This window comes from Podarcis melisellensis (assembly GCF_964234715.1).
Source record: "Podarcis melisellensis genome assembly, chromosome: 7".
Lineage (NCBI taxonomy): Eukaryota > Metazoa > Chordata > Lepidosauria > Squamata > Lacertidae > Podarcis > Podarcis melisellensis.
Genome location: NC_138539.1, coordinates 74,838,285 through 74,845,799, shown reverse-complemented (window position 1 = coordinate 74,845,799; position 7,515 = coordinate 74,838,285). Strand labels below are relative to the sequence as shown.

Here is a 7,515-nt window from a genome sequence, read left to right as displayed (position 1 = left end):
TACAACTCAGCAGAGTTTGTTTTCACATTGGGAGAAACCTATTGATGGTAGAGCCGTTTAAGAATGTAACCATTTTGGAAGCAATGGTTCTGCCATCTTGGCCTCACCACCAAGAAGGGTCTATCTCTTGTAAGCTTGTCCTAAGACATGGATGGTCATGTAATAGCGCTCATTTATGTCTCATAGCCAAGGAGCAATTATCACTTTGTTAGCATGGCATCTTGTATACCCTGCTTCTTTACATTTCCAACACTTACTAGATCCTGTTCTATACATTTTTGCTAATTTAACCAGATACCACCAATGCATCATTTTCATATAATTCTCTTTTAGTAGGGTTGTATTCATAAAATATTGCATGTCAATAAAAAGGTCATAAATGCAACAATGTGAATAATATATATATATATTTTAAAATAATAATTATAATATAATGATGAGAGTTCATATTCAACAAAACTGGAAAGTCATAGGAACTCTCTGATAGCCTTAGAGTAACTTAAAGAGAACTGAAACTGACAGAGCCTTCCATCCCTGCCTCTGACTGCAGTTTTTCCACATAGGAATTTGTTTTCACAGAAAATCCATTCCTGGCCTTCCCTACAGTTTGCTTTATTTTTTCTTTACTTTTGCAGTGTAATTTGAAAGTGGTGTGTGGGATGGGGAGTTGCTGCTATTGTTAAACAGACTCTATCATGTGCCAGCCCTCCAATACTAAGCCAAATCCAACCTACACCTGGAATCAAGAGTTGGTGGGGCCAACCATGGTCCGCACCACAGTGAATAGGAAAAGACCAGGAGCCACAGACTATGGACATGGTCATCTATTTAAAAAAGAAGAGCAGGTGAAGATTGCTCTTAGACAGAAGGGATAGTCAACAACTTGATCAGTGAGCTCCACCTGACAAACCACTTATTGGGCATGCATCTTGATTTGCTTGCTTATGCAGAAGTTAGATTATATCTGGACTTTAAGGAGCAAGCTGGATGACAGAGCACTTTAATCCACTTTAACTGCACCATCCGAAATCTCCAGTGTACACTGCAATCCCTCCCACAAAATACTAACAAGGAAGTGGCCGCTTCCACTTGGATCAGGCTTTCTTTCTGGCTTTTCTTTCACGCTCTCCATGACCAACTTGACAGGTCCTGGTGGATCCTGTAGGGATTTGACAAAAGAAGTATTTGCCAGGTTCAGGGTATGGAGAGCCGAAAGGGGAGCGTCCAGGGCTGGCATTGCCTCGGCAAGTTCTCCCTCGCACTCCTCCTGTAATCATATCAAATATACCACATTGTCAGGATGAACAGTCCAGTGAAACAATAACTTTCCAAGAACCACCCTTTCCTTTCTTATTCCAGGTGCTGTCACTGGATGTGCCTTCATTGGAATTGATTGAGGGCCCTCTCGGTGGCAGTTCCCCACCTGTCAAAAGCACTCCCTGGTGCAATGAGAATGAGAATGAATTTATTAATACGGTCACAGACCAGCGTCAACACACACAATACCACAGATCATAAAAAATATCAGAAATACAAGGGACAATATGAATATAACAAGGCTTTAAATATAAAAATTAAAATTAATTGTTAGCATGTCCCCTGTGATTAACATTTAGGGGTTTGAACATTATGGGATACCACTTGTTTCCTGCAATTGATTGCAGACGCACAGAATTTAGCTACATTTAATGTAGTCTTGGGATTCTTGTCCTCTAGCATTAGTTCTAAACTATGGTATTCCGATTCTTTCCTGGACTTTTGCAAAACAGGTGTAATAAAAGTCAAACGTATATCCTCATAAAGACGACAACGTAATAGTACATGTGGAGCAGTTTCAACTTCCAACGAGCCACAAGGACAGACCCGTGCTGTGTATGGTTTACCCTCAAATCTGCCCTAAAGTAAGGCAGAAGGAAGAACGTTAAATCTGGTGAGGGTAAAAGACCGTCTGTATTTAGGTACCTGAAGACCTGACAGATAGTTAGCTGGAGAGAAACCTCTTCCTTGGTCCCTTATTGCTGGATGTTTGATCATTTCGCTCATGTGGCATTGTAATTCTATGTCCCAGATACGCTGGCGGATTGTAGTCCTAGCTTTCTTGAAGCCTGTCGCTATCAGGGTCTGCTGTGGGATCCCCAAGCCTTTAAGCTTTTCCAGCAGTGTAGCTTTCCATCTGGATTGGTAGGTATCTAATAAGGTTAAAGGTGCCAGCCCAACCGGGAAGAAAATAAGCTTTAGCCAATAATGGATCTTCAATATCCATATCCGAGTGCTGATAGGAATTTGCCCAACCTCCAAACGGACCGCTATGTTGGATACGCAAGAAGGGATCCCCAGCAGGCTGCGGAAAAACTTAGTTTGGAATGCCTCTAAGAGAGTAAGGTCTTTAAAGCTGCAGATCTGGGATCCATATAACAATTGTGATAGTATTTTGGCAGCAAAGACCTGGGAGGCTGCCGGTATGTATTGGCCCCCTTTCCCATAAAAGAATCTTATTAACGCTTTGGTAGATCTTTCTGCATTTGCAATAGTATTATTAATCTGAAAGCGCCAGGAGCCCCTTTCCTGGAAGGTTACACCCAGGTATTTAAAGGTTGCTACCTGTTCTATTGAGCGATTGTCTATTCTCCATGTGTGCCTCCTCCTATTTTTAGAGAACACCATGACTTTGGATTTGTTGTAGTTAATTGTTAGTTGTTTGATGCTGCAGTATTTGGTAAAAGCTCTCAAAAGTTTTCTTAATCCAACACAAGAAAAAGAAATTAAAACTGTGTCATCCGCATATAAAAGGACTGGGAGGCGCGTACCAGCCAATTTGGGGGGGATGGGCATTTTCTTTCTCCATATTTCCTACTAGCGAGTTGATATAGAAATTAAATAAAGTAGGCGCAAGGACACACCCTTGCCTAACCCCCTGATGGATTTGGATTTCCTTGGATAGGTGGCCCTGTCGGTCACACCTTACCCGGATCCGTGTATTTTCATATAGACTGTGGATGAGATACAGTAGGTGTTTGTTTATATTTGCGGCGCTTAGCTTTCCCCAAAGCCTGTCCCTCGGTATTAAATCAAAAGCAGATTTGAAATCTATAAAGGCCACGTATAGGGAACCTCCTTTTCTTGATGTATATTTCTCCGCAAGATGTTGGAGAACAAAGGCCTGGTCTAAGGTTGACCGATTTGCCCTAAAACCCGCCTGTGCTTCTGAAAGAATGTGGTTTTGTTCCAACCAGTCCACTAATTTATCGCATAGGTGGGCAGCGTACAATTTGCTAATGATACTTAGGAGGCTAATTGGCCTGTAATTAGCCGGATCTGATCGGCTCCCTTTCTCCCTGGTGCAATGGGAACGTGGTCACCCAGTAAGTTTTAGAACTCAGTGGGGATTTGATAACCCTGGTCTCCTCTGGCCTAACACTCTAACTCATTCTCATCCTCTCCCTTTCTTTGCTTGCTTGTGTTGATGGGGAGAGGGAGAGGGGTAGAGGGAGTTATTTTTTGTCTTTGGAAGATAAATGCATCAATATTCTTCCTAGATGACTTAAATATGTCTGCCAAGGAGGTAGACGGAGCCTAGCCTTCTATAGTATTCCTTAGGCAATGGATTGATCACAGCCCCTGGTATGACAAGAAGGACACCTCAAGGCTTGCTATTGTTGATGCTCTGTTCCTTTCAGCAAAGGGGCCTCCGGGAGGTGGAAGGAATGATATTACCTGCATGATGTCAGATTAAATGCAATAGGACAGCCTTTCTCAACTTTGGGTCCCCAATGTTGTTGGACTACAACTCCCATCATCCCTAACTAGAAGGACCAGGTCAGGGTTGGTGGGAGTTGTAGACCTACAACATCTGGGGACCCAAGGTTGAGAAGGGCTGCAAAAGGGCACCATCCTTCCCTCTAATGTTAGGATTTTAGCTAAGAAAGAGCCATGGAGAAAGAAGAAAATCTAAAGGCAATGGGGGAAATGTACAAACACAAAAGCTGGTGCCATAAGAACTGGATATGCTCATTACCCAGGGAATACTTATAATTAATTAGGGTGGGGAAGTGGAAAACATGGAGGAAGGAGGGGGTCACCCTGACTGGAAACCTTACCAAGAGCACTCCTATTAGAAGGTGAGGGTGCCCAACATCTTTCCCCCTCTAATTTCAGACTCAGATAGTTGCATGTCAATCAGTCTGAAAGAAATATGGATCAGCCTACAAATGGTAGCTCTGTGAGGGATCTCCTAACAACTTTCAACACCTTTAACAAACTACAGTTCCCAGGATTCTTTGGGGGAGGAAGCCAGGGCAATTTAAAGTGGCATAATAGCACCTTAAATGTATGGTGTAGACATGACCTTGCCACCTTCACCAGCAGTTTCAACTGTCTGCCTGGGGTCACCAGAAGGAATGGCAAAGCTGCACTGAGACTTACTCTGCCTTCCTTCGTGTCTCACAGGGCGTTTCACAAGGCACCTGGCCATTGTTTCCATCAGTGCCTTTGATGATCAAACTTTAGATTTGAGATTTGAGACCACTATTCTGAGGAATGTGCTTCTCTTCAAGAGAGCACATGTTGCGGTATTTATATGTGCAGAAGCTGCCCCAGGAGTTTAAACATAACACATAACTTTCTTTGGTACGATAAAACATACAGTGCTTGTTTTCGGGGGGGGGGATGTTTAGGGGTACTCTCATTTTGACTCAAGGAAATCACCATTTTATAGTTGAAATTGGGGGAAATAAATACAGTAAATGGACAAAAGTACAAAGAACATGCACTACCTCATGCTAGATTCCAACTTCTACTTCACACATTAAATGCTTGTTCAGTCTGAGACTCAGGAAATGAGGCCGCCATCGGGGGTAGCAACAGAATTGAGGATTCACCATGCTAGAGAAGAAAATAAAATGTTTAAAATTTTTAGTTTCTTCCGTTTGATTCACAAAATGTTTAGGGGTGTGAGTACCTCTGCGTTCCCCCCAGAAAAAAGTACTGAAAATACACACACACACACACACACACACACAAAAGAAACTGGCAGACTTACGAGATTTTACCTACTTATTATGAGGCACATAGCTGTATAAAACACACAGTAAAACTCCCTCTCTTACTCTCTGCACTTGATAACAGACCTAACTGAAAAGAACTGCCTGCTGTGGTGACATCCTAGGATTCCACACCACATCAACTCTTTCCATAACGCATTTCCCTCAACCACATCTAGCCACTATCTACCACTGCCACTGCTCTTGCTATAGAATCCTATACTGTTGTGTGTTTGTTATCTGAAATGACACTTGATTTAGGCTCAGGAGGCTGATAAAAAACCTCCATGGTTAGCAAAATAGAAAGCTGTTGTTGGTCCATCTAACTTAGTGCTGTCTGCACTGACCATAGCTGTCAAGTGTCTCTTATTTGGCGGGACAGTCCCTTATCCCAGCGCCATGTCCCGCTGCTGTCCCTTATTGATGAGGCTTCATTTGGCTGCTGGCTGGGCTTTCTGCCTTTGGCTCAGAGGGGCTCAGAAGTTGAACATACCTGTGCCCAGAAAACCCCTTATTTTGGCTGCTGATCCCTTATTTTCGAGGCTGCTGGTCCCTTATTTTCAAATCTGTAAGTTGACAGCTATGGCACTGACTGGCAGCAGCTCTCCAGGGTTTCAGGTGTTGGCGATGCCAGGGACTAAAATGCAAAGCCACGTGCTCTGCCATTGAATTATGAATGGGGATGGGGGAGAAATAATGAGTAGTATCCAATTAAACCATTGTCTCAGTACAAGGATTTCTGCTTGTGCAGTGGGACTTCCCCTAGATATGTTGCTCCAACCCTTTGGAACAGATTTGGGGAGGGTTTGGGATAGATGCCTGGAGGGAGGACTTGTGCAAAAGGAAATCCTTTGCACTTTCCCAATCTTAACAAGGAAGTTCGCCGGCCAGGCTACGTATGCAAAATGAGCACTCACACTTTACATTGTGGGTGCCCTTTGCGGGATCATGCATGGTGCTACAGTTCCCAGGGGGCTTACTGGCAAACAGGGGCTGGCTTGCCTTTCAGTGTTAATTTTTAGGGGTTTATGCCCAACCTCAGTAATCAAGTTTCTTGCTGGGAGGTGGGGCCAGCCCCATTTTTATAAATAGGGGGTGGAGCCAACAATAACCAGAGTGGCACAGAGTGGCGAGTACTTGGGGCCCCATTTCCTTTTCCACGTTTCCTTCTCCCCTATCATACTTCCTTCCATGGAGCCAAGCTGCCTTGACAGCTCTTTGTTATTAATTCCCCCCCTTCCTGTTGCTTACTGCTGGTGAGGCCTGTTAGGCCTTCCATTGTTCGGGGGCCTGCAGCCTAGCAAAGCCTATTGAGGCCTTCCTTTGTTCCCTGCCAGCCGCTGGATTGCAGTGGGGGGTCTGTGGCCTACTGAGGCCTAGTGAAGCCTCCAATTGTTCCCTTGCAGATTCTGGATTGCAGCGAGAGGGCTGTGGCCTAGTGAAGCCTCCCTTTGTTCCAGGGCAGCCGCTGTTGGGGTGCTATTCCCGGCGCATGGTATTTGCCCATTTTTTTGCTGGGCCCTCTGTGGGACCGGGGGTTGGTCTGGATGACCTCTGGGGTGCCCCCTTGCAAATTGGATTTGTCTACCTGCCATTTATAGCCCTGTGCATTGGCTTGCTAGCATTCATGTCATTTCATTCTCTCTTGTTTCTGGCCTGCTCTAGTCTCGCAGCCTGGGCCTTGCCCTGTGGCAGACACGTGTTAATTTATGAGAGCCTGCCCTGAGGAGCCTGGCCAGTTCCTTGTTCATGCATCCAGCCACCCTTTAACTCATTACTGTAGGACCCTGCTTGTGGTTAACGCTTAGCTGGAATGAAATATTCAACGCAGAAATAGAGAAATTAAAATAATAATTTATTTGTCAGACAAATAAATGATAGGCACAGTGGTATATGGTTACCAAAGCTCTGCCCACTCCAGCCCTGATGGTCAGCACTTATATTTCCTCAGCCCAGCCCCCTTGCTCCTCCTTTGGCTGCCTCTGTCCAATCAGCCTGGTTGAAATTCCTATTGGCTGTTTGCTAGAACCAATCATAAAAGATACACCCATTTCCTATTACCTTTTATGGGAGAAAAGGAGCTATATTTCCTTCTATCCATAAATGGCAGACAAGTAGCCATATATCTTACATTTGCCTCAACAAGGCACCTTAATTACCAGATCACCTTTTGCCCTTGTTGCCCCTCCATTCCAAAATAGATGGGTAAAACAGATGGCTCACGGTCTTATATTTTTCTTAAACAGAGATCTTGGGTTCACATTCTCACACACCATCAATGAAATAAGAATCTAACATAAGAATCTAACATTTCTTACTTTCTAAATCCTTTGCATAATTACATTTAAGCCAACAAATCTCATACATTAACATAGATAGCTTTTTAGAAGAAAAGGCATTTTCAAAGTAAAACTCTTCAGTTTACACCCCCCTTTTCCGGCCAGCTGCTTTTCCCATTAGCTCTTGCCCTTTGACT

At 44.0% G+C, this 7,515-nt stretch overlaps 1 long non-coding RNA gene across 5 annotated transcripts; it reads right to left on the bottom strand.

The window, feature by feature from the left end:
* Positions 1 to 348: 348 nt before the first annotated feature.
* On the bottom strand, positions 349 to 6,811 carry LOC309373828. Of its 5 annotated transcripts, none has more exons than XR_014170199.1 (3): positions 5,957 to 6,811; positions 4,773 to 4,881; positions 349 to 1,267 (listed from the first exon to the last, which is right to left on the bottom strand). It is a non-coding gene; the product is annotated as an uncharacterized lncRNA (long non-coding RNA). The 5 variants fall into 5 exon arrangements; XR_014170200.1 differs by having other exon boundaries at positions 6,291 to 6,811; XR_014170201.1 differs by lacking the exon at positions 5,957 to 6,811 and adding an exon at positions 5,127 to 5,380.
* Positions 6,812 to 7,515: the final 704 nt, after the last annotated feature.